General features: G+C 34.3%; 1 protein-coding gene across 2 annotated transcripts in view; it reads left to right on the top strand.

The window, feature by feature from the left end:
* CrebA (Cyclic-AMP response element binding protein A) overlaps positions 1–18,800 on the top strand; it is a 440,191-nt gene that overhangs the window by 156,408 nt on the left and 264,983 nt on the right. The window contains exon 1 of one of the 2 annotated variants that reach the window (XM_072534555.1): positions 11,210–11,277. The exons of the other annotated variant lie outside the window; for it this stretch is intronic. The gene's annotated coding sequence lies outside the window, so the exon portion shown is untranslated. Of the gene's footprint in view, positions 1–11,209; positions 11,278–18,800 lie in introns of those variants that run through there. 2 annotated transcript variants of the gene reach the window in all.

The raw sequence follows: 18,800 nt of genomic DNA, 5'->3' as shown, positions 1-18,800 counted from the left end.
TTATTTTATTGTATATGAAACTGCGTTTACTATTTTATGTAGTGTGTGGTCGCGCGAAGTGTGTGGTCACGCGATCTGTCGTTACAGTCGTTTTTGTTTGATCATACCTTCGCGCCGTATCCCACAAACGCACCGATCGTAGCCCGATAAGAATGCTATGCTTTCAATTACCAATAACATCCAACAAACAGATTGAAATAATACGCCAACCCTTACTCAAAGAACTAAAGACAACAGTTGTTCAACAGAAATAAGAGTTATGGCAGCCGAAAAAAGAAATCTGCGACGGAACTAGCACATGACTAGAAACCCTGCAGGTAAAACATTTTAAAAAATGCCACACAGAATAATTATTCCATGTGGAAATAAACAAAAAGGGACAACATTTGCAGATCATCCAGAATATTCGTTTCTACATACAAGATGATTGAGAAGAACTTCAAAAATAGATAGAAATGAATGATGAACCACCACAGAGAAACGAAAAGAGGAAGAACCGGAACAAAATAAGTGAAAGGCAAGGCAAAGGTGAAGTATGCAAGAAATCTTAGGAAAGAAGACCGCCAAAGTAGGCGACTAAGTAGAAGAAAAGAGTGGCGACTAGGAATGGAAAGGCGTACTATGCAAACCGTTTTAATAATAAAAATATTGACAACCTATGTAAAAAGACTAAAGAATACTGCTCATAAGCTGTATGTATAATTTGTATGAAGAATAAGTAGCACCTCATTTGTAAATATGCTGAGAAAAAATACTTTAATTGATTGTAAAAGTAACTTTTACTTATAGTACTATTAACGTTTCGAAATGCTAAAATAACATTTTGATAATGTTTCCACATGTGGAAGCCGAAATATTAACAATTAAGGGCTTATTTTAAACAGTAATTAGTATTTTTTCTAGAATATCTTTGAATAGAAATGAGTAAAAAACTTCCTTGATTCTATATGATCTACTTAACTAGTAGTTGTTATAGTAATTGATGGGCAACATGTGCGTACTATGATGATTAATTACGTTAGGCCTATTATTCCAATCACAAGATAAAATTCCTAGACATAAATTACTAAAAAATAATTTACCCTCTTTTACTACGCCATTAAAGAAAAGAGTCATTGAGGTCAATGACTATAAAAGTAATTATTCATTAAATTTCTATTTTACCTCATCGATGATTGAACTAAAAGGAACGCATCTAACACTTGCTTTATTGATGTGTTTATCATTGATTTATTTATTTCAGATTTATGACTATCGATTTAGTGAAGGTTATTGTATACTTTTACCGTTTTCTTTATAAGATTCGTGGTATTTAAATTTGGCAATAAACATAACTAACATTAGGTCATCGAGGTGTGCGTGAGTCATTGTTATACCTGTGGTTTGCGTTTGGAAGTCATTCATGCACCTTAAGCACAATGTGTGTTAGTCATATAAATAATGCATTGCGGATGCTAAGAAAGAATTCTAAAAGGTGGTATGCAATTTGTACTAGTTCTTGATAATTAAAAGAGTGAAATGTGACTTAAATCTAAAAATCAAGATTTTTTTGAAATTTTTCTTGCCTCTTTACTATCTCTTATGGTTACTTAAACCTCAGAATGAAAATATTAAGCAATGCTGTACTTAGTGGATCTTCTTTTGTCATGCTGTTATTAAACTAGTTATGTAAAACTACATTTTTTATAAAAACTAGTTGTTTCTTTGTTTTTACAATTTCAATTTTTTTACATTTAATCATACATATACAGTCATATATAGCATATTTTATTAAAGACAAAAATGGAAATATTATCTCAGATAAACCAAGCATATTACATATAGTGGAAAGTTTCTATGAAACATTATATAAAAGTCAAGTTATTCCAGAGCTCATCGAACAACCAATACAAAAGGTACATAATGTAGGATCGGAGGATATACCAGATATATCACGAGAGGAAATTCAACATGTCCTCAAAAATATGAAAAATAATAGAGCTCCGGGGGAAGACGGTGTAGTCATTGAGACAATTAAACTAGGAGGTCCACTTTTGATGTCCCGAATCCAAACACGTTTTATATCTATGTCTGCATAGTGAAAACATTCCAAGTAAATGGAAGAATTCGCTTACAATCCTCCTCCACAAAAAAGGGGATAAATCATATCTTGAAAACTATAGGCCAATTAGTTTGCTTAACCACCTATACAAGCTCTTTACTCGAATACTGACAAACAGATTAGAAGCAAAACTCGATTTCTATCAATCAGAAGAACAGGCAGGATTTCGAGCGGGACACGGAACAAACGACCATTTGCAATGCCTTAAAACTCCAGTTGAAAAGTCTATCGAATATAACAGACCCCTTGCTCTTATCTTTGTCGACTTCCACAAAGCATTTGACACAGTCGAAACAGTTGCTATCTTAAAAGCACTATCAGAATGCAGAATAGATCACAGGTATGCAAATATTATTTGAAATATATACGAAAATGCGACAACAACCGTTAACCTACATTGCATGACTGAGAAGATAAAAATTGGCAGAGGGGTGCGGCAGGGAGGTACCTTGTCGCCAAAACTATTTATAACAGTTATGGAGTACGCATTTAAACGGCTAGAGTGGGAATCAAAGGGTATTAGCATCGATGGAAAGATATTCAATCATCTCAGATATGCCGATGATATTGTTCTCATAACAGACAACTTAGGAGAAGCCAGAGTTATGCTACAACAACTACAGCAAGTAACCCAGAAAGTCGGTTTAAAAATAAACTATGGAAAAACAAAAATGATGACCAATCTCGTCCCCAATGAGCTAATAGAAATGGAAAAGTCGCCCATAGAACTTGTGGAAAAATATGTGTATTTGGGTCACGAAATAAGGTTAACGCGAGATAACCAAACATGCGAGCTACTCAGAAGAATAAGTCTGGGTTGGGCTACATTCGGAAAAATGAGAGACGTATTTAAAACAAATATACCGATCCATTTAAAAAGAAAAGCTTTTAACCAGTGCGTTCTACCAGTCCTCACATACGGAGCAGAAACCTTAACTCTCACAAAAACATCAGCCGAAAAATTGAGAAGGACACAACGAAAGATGGAGAGATCAATGCTTGGAATAAGCTTAAGAAATAGAATAAGAAACGAGGAAGTTCGTAGACGAACCGGAGTGGAAGACATTATCGAACATATTATAAGGCAAAAATGGAGATGGGCAGGACATGTTGAATGAAAGAATGAAAGACGACAGTTGGACAAAAAAATTGCTTGAGTGGAGACCACGGGCTGACAAGCGAAGCCGAGGAAGACCCAGAACGCGATGGACCGACGACCTCAAAAGAATCGTGACCAATTGGATAGCAGAGGCGCAGAACAGAAGCAGATGGAAAAGTCTAGAGGAGGCCTATGTTCAACAATGGACAACTCAGGGCTGATTGATGATGATGATGATGATGATGATGATGATGATAGCATATTTTTGTATCTAATCGAAATTGATCCAGTTCTGAAACTGTTTTTTCATATTAACTACTATATTTTTGGGAATAAACCATTATGTTAAATTTTACATATACATTTTAAACAAATTTAGAAACATACCTCGGTCCAGAAGGTGGCACCAATTTCCAGCCTCGTTTATGCAGGATTTCTCCTAAGTGACTAAGGGACGTTTACGAACTCATCACTTAATAGCCCCTATAAAATTATCAGACCCTCCGAGATATAGCAAACATCACCGACATCCTTTGGAGACCCGTAAACTGATCACCTCAGATAGGTAAACTCATCATCAGCATTTTTGCCCCAAGGCGATGGTTTCAAATACGGTATTATCTGTTACTTATTACACTTCTTGTTTACGTGATAATCTATTAAATTCAGAAATTATTTTAGCTAATTACATTAAAATTTAGATGCATTTGAGATCTGAATATTCAGCTGTATAAATTTTCAAAAGTGAACTTTTTAATGAAAATATTTTTGAGCAGGTGCTATTTCCGGTTATACTTGAAATAGTCCCCAACTTCCTTATTTGATTTCTATTGCATTTCTGAATTTCTCGTTGAATTATAGACTATAGAAGTATAGAATTATAGAAGGAAATTCTGTCTCCGGTTTCCATACATAATGTAGGAAAGCCATAAATGCCCTGAAGATGCTCTAGGGAGCGAAAGTACTTGGGCAAGATTAAATTAATAAAACTGTGCTCGATATCTGCCTTTTATTTGATCAAAGTTAATTTGTGATGAATTTATGTTGGAAGCCAAAATTAGGGAATTTTTAATGTTTTGACGGAAAATATAGACGATAGACGTACCCAGTAAATTGGCCTAATACAATAATAAAATAAAAATGTCTAATAAAATACATTCAAGAATATACTCGAGCCCCTCTTATGGATTTAAAACTATGGTCTGATGTACGTGGAGTGGAGGATAAAATCGTTGTATTAAATTAGTCTTTTTACTTATCCATGCCTTAGGACCCTGATATACGAGCGTTAATGTCGTCGTGTTAGCAGCCGTTCGTATAATTTGCTTCATGATAGTCCAATTGCTCCGTTAGGCTGACGCTAACGCGGCGCTATTACCACGACGACATTAGCGCTCCTATAACAGAGCCCTTACATATTCATCTAACGCTTGAAACATTGACAATACTACTACTACTTGTCGGTTTATAATGTTCTCCGCCGTTTTCCGACTTCCAATCGCCACTTAGTCCGGTTGTTCCATAGGTCTTCTTCTATGGCCCTTTTTCTCAATTCCTTATTTATTCCTTCGCTCCAACTTTTTCTCGGTCTACCTCGTTTTCTCTTTCCTTCTGGTTGCCATTTTAATATTTCTTTTGGTATTCGTTGTTCATCCATTCTTTGTATGTGTCCGAACCAGATAAGTTGTTTTGTTGTTAGGTCATCTGTGATTGTTCGTTTGATTCCCATTATTTCTCTAATGCGTTCGTTGGTAATCCTTTCTCTTCTCCAAAAATCCATTTCCATCGCTTTCAGCGTTCTTTCTTTTAGTGGTCATACCTCATAGCTGTACAAAGTGATACTTTTTACTATAGTCTCATATATCCTCTTTTTATTTTCTTTGCTGATGGATTGGTCCCATAAAATGCTGTTTAACATTGTGATGACTTTTCTCCCTGACGTATTTCTCTCTCTTATGGCTTTGTCTAATGTTTCATCTTGTGAAATAGTGATACCTACATATTTGTAGTCACAACAGTGCTTTATCGTGGTGTTATACGTTCAATCAATTGGTATCCCCATTGTGCTGTATTTTTGTTTCCATCTTTTTAAAGCACTTTCGAGGTATATTTTAAATAAAGTGGGTGACAGACAACATTCTTGCTTTAATCCTTTTGATGTTATAAATCCTGTTGTTATTTGTGTCCCTGCTTTTATTTTTGTTATTGATTGGTTGTATAGCACTTTGACGGCTTTTATTAATTCTATATTAATATTCGTGCTTTCCATTGATTGCCACAGCTTCTTCAGTGGAACGCTATCGTAGGCTTTCCGTAGGTCGACGAATAACATATGAATCTCTTGATTTCGTGCCATAAATGAAACCATACCTGGGAAGCCATAAATGAAAGATTAATTAAAGTAAATATTATGTGTCTTCACGGATATAAACTAACAATTATGGGCGTATACGCAATAAATAACGACGCACTAGCCAACGTAAAAGACGCATTTTTTGAACAGCTTCACGAAGAAATATCGAAAACAAGTCAATCGCGGGAAATAATATTAATGGGGGATATTAACAGTAGAGTAGGAGGAAAAGATGTGGATGAAATAGCAGGAAAATACGGAGAAGACACCACGAACAAAAATAGTGAAAGATTCATAGATTTATGCAACCAGAATCAACTAAGAATCTTAAATGGATACTTTCCACATAAACTGATACACAGCTATACATGGATTCAGGAAACACGAAATATAAAATCAATAATCGATTATATTCTAACAAAACAAAAAACCTGACTGAGAGTACAAGATGTAAGAGTTCAGAGAAGCGCAACATGCGGTAGCGATCACTATTTATTACGTTCAAAAATACACTTCCCAATCCGAAGACAACAGAAAGAAACACATATATAATGTGACGTATTGTGTTATAGACGTAAACAAGACAGAAAAGATACAAGAACGAAGATACAACATCAGAAGCCTAGATGAAGAAAGTATCCAAGACTTATTCAAAAATAGATTTGAATGAGAAGCTACAAATTCCCACCCCTAAGAATATCGACCAGTTATATGAACATATAAAAAGCTGTTTACACGAAGCATCATTTGAAGTAATGGGATACTACATAAAACCCAAGGTAAACAAACCATACTGGTGGGATAACGAAATAGAGGAAAAAATAAAATGTAAAACACAACTATACCAACAATATTTGAGCTCCAAATCATTACAAGACAAAATAAAATATAAAGAAAAACAAGCAGAAGTACGAAGGAAAATCTCTAAGGAGAAGAACGAGTCTTGGGAAAGAAACTGCCAACGAATAAATACTTATCTAGGAGGAACCAGAAGCACAGAAAGCTGAAAACTGATAAAAAATTAAGAAAAGAAAAGAATAAAGAAGTAATACAGAGCATAAAACCAGAAGACTGGGAAGAACTTTTGGTAGAGAATAGAGTCGATTTTGAAGAACATAGAAATCAAAACCAAGATAGAATTTAAATAGTCGGCTCGCCAATAAGATTAACAACAGAGGAAATTAAAAATGTATGTAAACAGCTGAAGAGGAACAAAGCACCCGGACCAGGGGATATACCCGGAGAATTGTTTAAGTACGGAACGAACAAATTATACGAATGTCTTCGACAACTATTTCAAGAATGCGTAAACATAAGCGAAATCCCTACGGAATGGAAGATATCACACCTCAGTACTATACATAAAAAGGGCGATAAAAATAATTGTGAAAATTACCGAGGAATAGCTGTAACCGGATCTATGAGTCGAATATATGGAAAGGTTTTAAAAAACCGAATCGAGAGAGAATACTTAGATTATGAACCAGAAGAACAAGCAGGATTTCCTACGGGTCGATCCACTATTGACCACATTTTCTCCTTAACCCAGATAATAGAAAAAACATTGACAATAAGGTTCCTATTTTCCGGACAGAATTTTTTGCCCAATGACTATCAATTTGGAGACTTGGAGACAGTTAACCTACAAGAGAGGCTCTATACTCATAGTGATTATATTTGATGTGATGGCAAAATGTAAAGAAAATGAAAGTTTTTGTTTTTGTTTTTGAAATTGTTTCCAAAAGGTAATTTTGTTTCTGTGGAAAATTTACTAAAGGCTATCACGAATCGAACAATTGATGATTGAGAAAAAATAAACTGTCATGGTTGAAAGTATTCCATATTTTTTATATTTTTCTATGAAAAACCTCGATTATAATCTTTTTTTAATAAAGGTATTGAAATACCGATATTGTCTTGTTTTAATCCCAAAATTCCGCGTTTAAATCTTGTACCAAACAATTATAATCTTTTATCAAACTATTGAGTTCATTTTCTCAAAACCTCAGGCGGTGGCTTAACTCGTTGTTGCATACCACCATGCATTTATGATTAGAATAAATAAAGATCGTTTTTACTAACAATCGGTATATTTGTTATTCGATATATAATTATCTAAACAAATTATTTCAAATAACGTTGTTATCTATCATTTTCATTGTTTTAAATAAATTTCTCAGATAAATTTTATTTTAGATGTAGACAATACTTTTAATTTGCGGTCACGACACCCCTGACATCTAAAGAATTAAGAATCTGGATAATCTGTGCTGACCAAATTTTAATTTGCTAAAATGGGTCATGAATACCTATTAAAATGTACGGAGATCTATTACAATGTTAGTAGATGAAGTTACATTGATGAGTCACCCTTCCTAATTTCTTGTCGAGGTATTGTTAAATTTAAAAATTGTTTAAATGTCATTCACTATAATGCTCAATCGTTACGTAACTCTTTTCTAGATTTTGAAGTTCTGCTTAATGATATTTCAGCTGATTGTTTGTGTCTTAATGAGCACTGGCTTTTACCTGATGAGCTACATACTGTCAATATTAAAGGCTATCGTATGGTTTATGGATTTTGCAGGACGGTCAAGTCTCATGGAGGTGTAGGTATATATACTAGGAATAACGTAAGTCTTAATCATTTGAATCTTGAAAATTTCTCTTCTGAACAGCATTTTGAGATTACAGGTATTTTATTAAATAAATCTAATGTGCAGCTTATTACTGTCTATCGTACTTCAGATGGTGATTTAGACAAATTCTTTACCATTATGGCTAAAGCTCTTAAAAAAATTAATGTTCATAAACCTGTTATAATTACGGGTGACTTTAATGTCCATTTTAATGAAACAGATATCAGAGCTTTAAAACTCTGTAATTTTTTTAGATCTTACAATATTACAAAAAAAGTTAAATTTAATACTCGAGGTAATAGATGTCTTGATAATGTTTTCGCAAATATTGATGATACCACAAAACCTGTGGATCTCACTCACACATCTGACTACAGAGGTATTTCCTTTCAGATAGCTTACTCATCCACAAATTGTGCAACCAGAGTTTGTTATAGACCTATCACAGATGAAGGACTCTTCAATCTGAACCAGATTTTGCTAAATTGCAACTTTAATTTTGTATAAAATGATAATTTGGATATTAATTTAAAATTTAAAATGCTAATTGATGTGTTAATAAATTCCATAAATATCTCTTTTCCAGAAAAATCGAAACTGCTGAATAAAAACAATCCAGGTAAAAAAGTAAACTGATTCAATGACACTTTGAGAAAAATGCGTGAGAGACTTCAATTTATTATAGCAATAAATAGAAACGATCCCATTGCTGCACCTAGAAGTACCATTATCAAACTTAAAAAAGAGTACAGGGTAGCCATCAAGCTTGCAAAAATTGCAAATGATAGGTTTATAAAAAATTCTGGCAACTCTCAACAAGCTATGTGGAAACTAATTAATGGTAACAAACATAAAAATGTTTTCTTCAATGATAATTCTAAACTCAATGCAGATAGTTTTAATAGCCACTTCTGCTCAACTGCTGAGAGAGTAATAAATGAACTTGAGGTTCCTCAGCTAACTCTTGATGACTATTTAAAGTGTATACCACAGAAAAATATCTCGTGTTTTAGCTTTCAGCCAGTGAACTTTAGTGAAGTTGACTTAGCTATTACAGAAATAAAAAATAGTAACAGCAAAGATCCTGATGGGTTTAACACAAAAATTATTAAAACAATTAAAGATATAATTGTTCAACCTCTAAAAACTTTAATAAATCAATCAATATCTTGTAATACTTATCCTCAAGTTTTCAAAGCTGCAAAGGTAGTACCTCTGTTTAAGAATAAATGCTCTATTGATGATTATAACAATTATCGACTTATTTCTTTGTTGTCTATCTTAGCAAAAGTTTATGAACGAATTTTAAAAAATCAAATTATTCTACATTTTGAATCTAATAAACTCTTTGCCATAAACCAGTACGGATTCCGAAAAAAATAAAACAACAACTTTAGCTATTGATCATTTCACTAGCAATGTTTTGGAAGGATTTGAAAAATATCTTGATACTCTTGCATCGTTTTTAGATCTTACTAAGGCTTTCGATTGTGTCACACATAGTATTCTGCTTAAAAAACTTCCTTATTATAATTTTCATAGTGATGCTATTCAACTAATTGATTCATATCTATCAAATCGTGATCAATATGTTCACTTCAACCAGTGTGATTCTCAAAAACAATCTCTGTTGTTTGGTGTCCCTCAAGGCTCAGTTTTGGGTCCAGTATTATGTCTTATCTATATTAATGATCTAGTGTACTCTCAATATGGAACACTTAACACTGTTTTATTTGCTGATGACACTACTTTTTATGCAAGCTATCACCCTTCTGAGTTCGACACCCTTGATTACCAAACATCTGAAAAAAACTTATTCAATTGGTTTTTAACTAACCGTCCCTCTTTGAACAACTCTAAATCACAAAGTGTTAATTTTACTCTAAGAAATAACACTTGTGTTGAAAACGTTGCTCTACCACAATGAAGTTTTTGGGGATATATTTGGATGCAGGATTAACCTGGGAACAACATATAGTTAATCTATCGAAAAAGCTTTCCCGACAACTTTTCCTCTTTAGGAACCTTGTACAAGTGACTTCCAGGGAAACTATTTTAACAGCTTATCATAGTAATTTTCATTCTCATCTGACATATGCTATTCTCTCCTGGGGTCACTCTTGTCATATTGATAAAGTGTTTGCACAACAAAGAAAGTGTGTTCGTATTATCTCTGGGCTCTGTTATAGAGCAGACTGTAGAAACTCCTTTAGAGCTTTAAAAATTTTGACTTTACCTTGTGTATACACTATGCAGTGTCTGTTGCACATTAAACAAAGTCTTAGTCAATACAATGCGCATGTAGATTTTCACAATTATCCCACCACATTTAACAATAATCTTATACCAGAATTTAGCAGTCTTGAGAGATCCAGAAATGGTTCAAGGTATTTAGCCATAAAATTCTACAACTTAGTGCCAGCTAGAATAAAAGCTCTTAATTTTCATCAGTTTAAGGCAAAAATTAACAGTTACCTTATAGTGAATGCCTTTTTTTACATATGAGGAGTATTTTACTTCCGATTTTAATTTGTTGTAATTGTCAACAGTATAATTTAAAACACTGTATCTATGTTTTATATTTATGTATATATTAACTATATTGACATATATTTTATTTTCTTTGACTTGTAAAAAATACTTTTGTATTCATTTATTACCAATAAACCATCTATCTATCTATCTATCTATCTATCTATAGAAAAAGTATCGTTAAACTAAAGTTTCTCCAAATATTCTCTTCGATTTAGTGCTTCGATTTCTAATTATTTATTTCTTTGTTGTGCGTAATTATGCATGCAGTAATTATATTTTTGTAGAAATAATGGAACAGTCTCGGTTGATTGAATAATTTCATAGATTTTCAAGGAATCTAAACAAAGATAAAATCTGAACAGATCGCGTCCTTGTCGTTTAAATGCAAAATAACGTCATCGTGTTATTATTACCAATGTTGTAAGTTTACAATTCGAAACTCGACGCCAGTTAGCAACCAAAGGTTTAGTCAGTTATAGTTTGTCGTTAACATTAAGATAAAGTGGGAATTATAGTAGTTGTACTTTACAATAATTATTGCAGGAAATTGGTAAGTACGTATTAAATCATGGTTTTTAACAAGTAAATTAATATTTAGTTAGCGATAAAATAGCTAATGTTTTTAAGGTACTTTGTTTAAATGTTAGTACCGTTTGTACTGAGTACCGTTTGAGTAATGATTTATTAATAATAACTAGTACATAGATAAGTATATTTTTAGAAAGTTTTTTTTTTATTCAATTATCCGCATCAACTATGCAAGGTCATTAGCGGAGAAAGAGTAACAATATACAAGTAACAAATTTAAATATTTTTGTACGAATACAGTAAGTTTCAATAAGTTTCTCAATGTTTTTTTTGGGTCCAGCGCATCGTGTAAACAAATCACTTGGTAGTTCAATATCCTCTTCCTCGATTTTAAATAGGGGATAGTGTATAGCAATAATTTGCTTTCCAGTTTTTGGAATATCACAAGCGAACATTCAATCGCAGACTCTTTTCTGAAAATGTGCCCAAGCGTCAATTAACTGTCCTATTTTGTCTGTGTAGTGTAGTATGATCTGCTATCTTCTTTTAAGTTTAGTTGACACTTAACACTACTGAAAATTTTTTAGGCTTTAATCTTTGTAGTTTTTTTTTTGAGCTTGAAGTTTTAGAAATTCTCTTTGATGTCTTCTTCCGGGCTTCCGAGGTCTCAGTCTCCCGAAGCTCGGCGCAGTCATAATCGACGCGGTTCAACCCGGAAGCCTGTTGAGTTTAATATTAATTCTTGTAATAGTATTAATCTTAGCCCTAGGTTTAATTGTACTAACCGCGGAAATATTTATTTTATTCGGCTCTACGGGGAGGAATTTTACCGGCTCACTGCTCAATCTGATGCTACGTAAGAATCGTCTTTTGCCATAAAGTCATTCCCAAATTTCTAAAATTCAAACACCATAGTTCTTCTATCTTCTATTCTTCTATCTCCCAAATTCTTAGAAAGACCAGTTTTGCGCTTCTCCGTAAAGTTATTCATGCCACTAGACGAAAACTAGATGTCACAAATATCAATATTTTTAATATCTGGTCATCTATTCATTCTTTCAATGTACATACTATATTATGGGACAGTTTCGATCGTATCAACAGACACTTTCGAATCTAAGACTGAAAGTCATAAGCAGAAATTAGCGCATCTAATTGCCAAACAAATTCCAAAACCTACAACTTTGAAACCTAATACAATGGTTCACAACTTTTCTGATAACCCTATTTTTACCATTGCCACTCAAGCTTTAGCAAAAGGTTTCAATTACTCTGTTATCCCAATTCACATTCCAATTAAGACAATCATCTGTTAAACTGAAGAAGCCATCTCCAGTTTACCTTCCGAAGATGCTGTTGTGATGCATAACTAGAAAATAAATCGCTAGAGTTCTTAGAAACTCAAAACTCCCTACTCCTAACATTTTTTCTTACAATAATACACCCTTAAATCTCAATAATACTCTAGACTACAGACTACAGACCAATTCTTAATAATCCAACAACCTATCTGGAGAAAACAACAAAAGCCATAATAATAAAACAGCTCTTCCTGTTGACATAAAACAATCTCTAGTTCCTCGTGAAAAGTCTTCCAGAATACCTCGAATATATAGCCTGCTCAAAATTAACAAACCCGATATGTCCCATTTTCAGTGCATACAACTGCCCTACACAACCATTGTCCAAGAACTTAGCTAAAACTCTACAATCTCTCGCCAAAAATGCTTCATCCTTGATAAAAAATTCTTTCCATTTTGTCAAACTTATTAAACAATACCCTATCTCACCGTCAGGCATTCTGGTAAGTTTCGATATCGTTTCACTCTTTACAAACATTCCTATAGATGAAACTCTTAAACATTCTGAAAACTAAATAAAGTATCCAGCAAGACCACTTATCTTTCATTAAACATTGTATGTCGAACACTTATTTCATCTTCCAAAATCAATTCTCCAGACAAATAAATTGTGCCCCAATGGGCTCCCCATTATCTCCAGTAATTGTCAATATCTTTATGGAAGACTTCGAGACCCGAGCACTATCCACATCATTGTTTAAACCCACATGTTGACTACGATATGTTGACGACACATTCGTTATTTGGCCCCACGGCACGGATGCTTTGGTGTCTTTTCAAACCCATCTGAAGGGTATAAATTCTAGTAACCAGTTCACAATGGAGGTGGAAACTGATTTATCCCTACCGTTTCTCGACGTTATCATATAGAAAAACCAATCCCAAAATTTTTATCACACTGTTTACCGATTAACCTCCCACCCACCCTCCTTAACCCACCCATACCAATCGTTGTTTACATGCCAACTCTCATCATCCACCTTCAAAAATTAATTCAGTCATTAACACAGTTGTCTTCAAATCAATACGCCTTTGCGATGATGCAAGTAGACCCGCTGAGCTCTGTAGTTTAAAACAAGCCCTCATCCAAAACGGTTACCACGAAAATTACATCAATAGGAGCACCCACAATCCCCCCCACTCAATCTCAAACCAAAGACTCAGACCCTCGTCATACTAAAGCTTTTCTTCCTTACATCGAAGGTGTCACTGACAAAATCGACAAAATTCTTAAATGAAGAGGAATGAAGACAATATTTACCCCCAACAAAAACTTTCATCTCTTGTCCGATCAATCAAAGACAACATTCCAAATAAACCACACGGAGTTTATGAAATTCCTTGTGCAGACTGCCTCCGATCTTATATAGGCCATACAAATCGTAGAATTCACAATAGGATTTATGAACATTCCATTTCTGTTCCCAATTCCGATTTAATTTCAGCACCATCTTCCATACAGATCCCAAAATTGATTTTAAAAACTCTAGAATCATAACCGACACCCGATTCTATAAACCAAGAATTATCCGAGAAACCATAAAAATTGAAGCGAGATCAAATTGTCTCAATAAAAGAGATGACGGCATCCTGTTACCTTCGACATGGAGACCTCTCATAAAGAAAATATCGTCCGCTCGATCCTTCAATCAAAATCCCTCCGTGAGAAATGTTCACGCTAACCTCCACCCAAACCACGTCACCATCGACGGTATAAATGAATCGTCCGCTGTTCCCAGTAGCAGTAATGCATTGATTAGTGATAAGTGTAGTAGTGACTGGGGGCTCGGGAGACTGAGTCCTCGGAAGCCCTGAAGAAGATATCAAAGAGGATACCAAAAGCCAGGCGCAGTGATAATGCGTCGAACAAGATAATGGTAGAATGGAAGATAAGGTAATGATAAGAACAAGAATATTCACATCTCGTCTACTTGCCGCTGTATTATACATTATAATTATTTCAGCCTTTTGGCTCCATCAGATACCTTATCACTTGTTATTTACCATGAAATGAATGACAACTGTTTCATATGCTCCAGACGGCTTATAGTTGTACGAAATAATTTTTCTTATGAAAAATGAAAATTTTAATTTTTATTTATATAACATTTTATTCTTACCTACTTTTAACAGAAAATGGTTTGTTACGAGAGTTAGGTTAGATTTGATTAGGTTTGGTTAAGTTAGGTTAGGTTTATTATATTATATTGGTGTACATTTAATAATAAGATTAAGAAAGATGAAATTTTTTAAGTAATAAATATTGTGAGCTTTCCAGGCTGATTTTAGGTTAGGATGGGTTATATTATTTTACATTTTTTAATTTAAAAATATCGAGGAACATATATGAAATTTTGAGTTAATAAATATTGTTTGATTCTCAAAGTGATTTATGTTTACATTATACATAAATATAATATTTTATAAAATAAATACTGTGGGATTCCCAGACAGACTTTTAACCGTTAATTACAAAATCAATGTTATATACTCTGTGAACGTATATTTATGTAATGTACTATAGATTGGCAATATTTTCATCTGCAACATCTAAATTGGGCAATTGTGTTTGAGGTATTGATGGAAAATAGCATTTTTAACCCATTTCTTGTTTGTTAGACACCAAAGAAAGCTATAATGGAGTTATGATCAAACATGGTTTGATAAAAGACAAAATGGTGTTTTGATGCGGCAACGGGTTGGAATTAAAGCCGAATGTAAATTTAAGTGTAATAAACTTGTCTTAAGTCACAAAATGCACCCAAAAGGTGTGGATTTACTCTATCGGCAAAGAAGAGTGTGTACTAAGGTTTACTAAAAATTTTGCGTTGTACTTAAACAAAGGTAGCGCGCAGGAATTTATGATTAAACTTGGTGTGATAAAAGACAAAATGGTGTTTCGATGCGGCAACGCGTTCCGAATTAACGCCGAAAGTAAGTTTAAGTTTAATAAACACTTGTCCCAAGCCACAAAAATGCACCAAAAAGGTGCATTCAAAGGTGTGGATTCAAAGAAAGGAACCTTTTTGGAAGCGAGTAAACTGCCGGTTCTTCTTCTTAAAGTGCCTATCCGTTCCGGACGTTGGCGATCATCACGGCTTTCTTCACTTTGCTTATTGCAGCGCGGAACAGTTCAGTGGTAGTCGTGTTATACCACTTTCGCAAATTTTGAAGCCAGGAAATGCGTCTTCTTCCCGGTCCTCTCTTACCATTTACTTTCCCTTGGAGAATCAGCTGGAGAAGGCCGTAACGTTCTTGGTTTCTCATTACATGACCTAGATATTCCAACTTTTTAGTTTTGACGGTCATGAGAATTTCACATTCTTTCCCCATTCTACGCAGGACCTCCACATTAGTAACTCTGTCAACCCAGGATATACGTAAGATGCGCCTATAACACCACATTTCGAAAGCTTCGAGCCGATTCATAGATGCAACAGTCAGTGTCCATGCTTCCATTCCGTAGAGCAGAACTGTGAATATGTAGCAGTTCAATAGACGGCATTTTGTTTTTAATGATATGTCTCGACTGTTGAAAATAGTTCTCATTCTAACGAATGCTGCTTTTGCTTTTATTATTCGCTGTTTAATTTCTGTTGAGTGGTCCCATTGGCTATTTAAATTGGTGCCTAGATATGTATATTGCTCGACTCTTTCGATATCCTGTTGGTTGATTGTAAGTTGAGCGTTTAGTATTGGTTTTTTACTAATTGTCATAAATTTGGTTTTCTTTATGTTAAGAGCTAGTCCGTATCTGTTGCTGACTTCTGTTATGCGATTTGTTAATATCTGTAAGTCATTCAGATTATCGGCAAAAACTATAGTGTCATCTGCATATCTAATGTTATTCAACCATTCACCGTTTATTAGTATTCCTTTCGCACTGCCGGTAGATATCATATTTATGTTGGTGGCAACTTTATTAAAAAATAAATAAATAAATAAAAAATGTAGTGAATTTCTCAATAGAAACTTAAACTTTAAAATTAAGTTTTAAATGCTCTAAATATACAAAGTTTTTAATATGCAGTTTTAAATATACAAAGATGGTGTCTTGTTCATATTCTTTAAAAATTGCAAGACATTTAATAATGTTTTGGTTGCTGTGTCGTTAATTGATTGAGATACGCGATAATTGTAATTCTGCAACAACTAATACTATAAATTGGTAAATAGGTACCTACCTATTTAAAGAAGGCATTTAACAAGTAATTTCGTATTTAGCTAACAATAAAATTGTTGGAATTTATAACGTGTTTATTTGAAATGGTTTTGTTTGCTGTAAGGTATCAATATGAGCTTTTAAGTGATTCATTAGATAATTATGTTTGTAGACTAATTTGTTTTTATTACGTGTAATGGTAATTATATGGTTATAACTGCATTTCTAAATTGTTCATTATTTGTAACAATCTAAATTTTTATACCCTTTATATCGCATTTTGTCTTCATTGGTGGGATCTAAGAACTGCTCCTCTTTGTCCATCTTTGATGATCTCTGCAATCGCCAACGTCTATTAGTTTTGTATTACATTATAACTAGTTTCTATACATTCCCTTGTGTGATTTTTTTCATACTCGTATTATTATACCGGAAACAATATTGTTCTCTATCCATCGACGTCTACTTTGTCTGTACTAGTCCTGCTATAAATATTGATACAAGGTATTTAACTGAAAAAAATTAACTACTGGTTTGATTTAAAAATTCTTTCACACTTTATTACTGATATAATGAGCTACAAACTACAAAAAAATATTCAAAATGGCCACCATTTGCTTGAATACAGCACCGAAGTCTGCTAGTCCATTCATCAATCGATGTACGGATGACATGTTTAGGGAAATTATCCACAGCTTCTACCAGCGCCTTCTTCAATGACTCCGCATTATGGTATCGTCTTGTACCCTCTAAAACTGACTACAATTTGTAATCGAGTGGATTAAGGTCTGAGCTGGGTGGTGGCCAATCGTCATCATCATCATCATCATCATCCAGCCCCGTTTTCACATCCATTGTTGGATATAGGCCTCCTCCAAACGTCTCCAGTTCTCTCTATCTCTAGCTGCTGCAATCCAGTTTGTTTCTATTCTCCTTAGGTCGTCGGTCCATCGGGTGGGTGGTCTGCCTCGACTTCGCTTGTCGGCTCTTGGTCTCCACTCCAATAATCTCTTCGTCCATCTTCCGTCTTCCATTCTAGCAACATGTCCAGCCCACCTCCACTTTTGTTTATTGATTCGCAGTATAATATCGTCAACGCCAGTTCGTCGGCGTATCTCCTCATTTCTCACGCGATCTTTCAAGGTCAGACCCAGCATTGATTTCTCCATTCGCCTTTGTGTTACCCTCAGTTTTTCGGCAGTAGCTTTCGTTAAAGTTAGGGTCTCTGCTCCGTAGGTCAAGACTGGTAGGATGCATTAGTTAAATGCCTTTCTTTTCAGGTGAATTGGAGTATTTGTTTTAAAAATGTCTCTCATCCTTCCATATGCCGCCCATCCCAACGTGATTCGTCTATTTAGCTCGCAGGTTTGGTTGTCTCTGGTTATTCTGATTTCATGACCCAAGTATGTGTATTTATCGATTAATTCTACCTTGTTGTTATTGATCTGTATCTCTTCGCTGGGAACCATATTGGTCATCATTTTGGTTTTCTCGAAATTTATCTCCAGCCCAGTTTCTTGTAGTATGTAATTCAGTTCTTGGAGCATGTCTTTGATCTCTCCTAGATTATCTGACAGAATCGTCACTACTAATAAATTCGGGTATAGGATTTTCAAGCCACTTTTGAGTAGTTTTCGTGAGGTGCAGATTCCCGTTGACATGTCCATGGTCTATTTTGAAACATAGTGTTGTTTAGGGGCTCCACTAAACTTGTTTAAATGTCCCGTTGATAATTTCTGGCCGCTGCTTTAACGCCCTTTTTACAAAAATTTAAAGAAGTGACCTCATTTTTTCCTTGCCACTAGTTCGCGGGCTTCCTTAGATGACCCACCTCTATTGAAAGTTTCCTCCACAGTTAAAATGTTATCATCTGTAAAAAGAATTTTTTTGTAACGTTGTTTACCGTAAAACGACAACAGGCGTCTTGATTTTTTTTCTATTTTGTTTTAATACAATGGTAAGGCGTTGTCCTGTTTATCGTTTGAAAGCCCCAAGTCCCAAGTCTTGTTTAATACTGCGACT

This window comes from Diabrotica undecimpunctata, chromosome 6 (genome assembly GCF_040954645.1).
Source record: "Diabrotica undecimpunctata isolate CICGRU chromosome 6, icDiaUnde3, whole genome shotgun sequence".
In the NCBI taxonomy this organism is placed as follows: domain Eukaryota; kingdom Metazoa; phylum Arthropoda; class Insecta; order Coleoptera; family Chrysomelidae; genus Diabrotica; species Diabrotica undecimpunctata.
The sequence above is the reverse complement of the archived record's forward strand: the minus strand, read 5'-3'. Positions and strand labels throughout refer to the sequence as shown.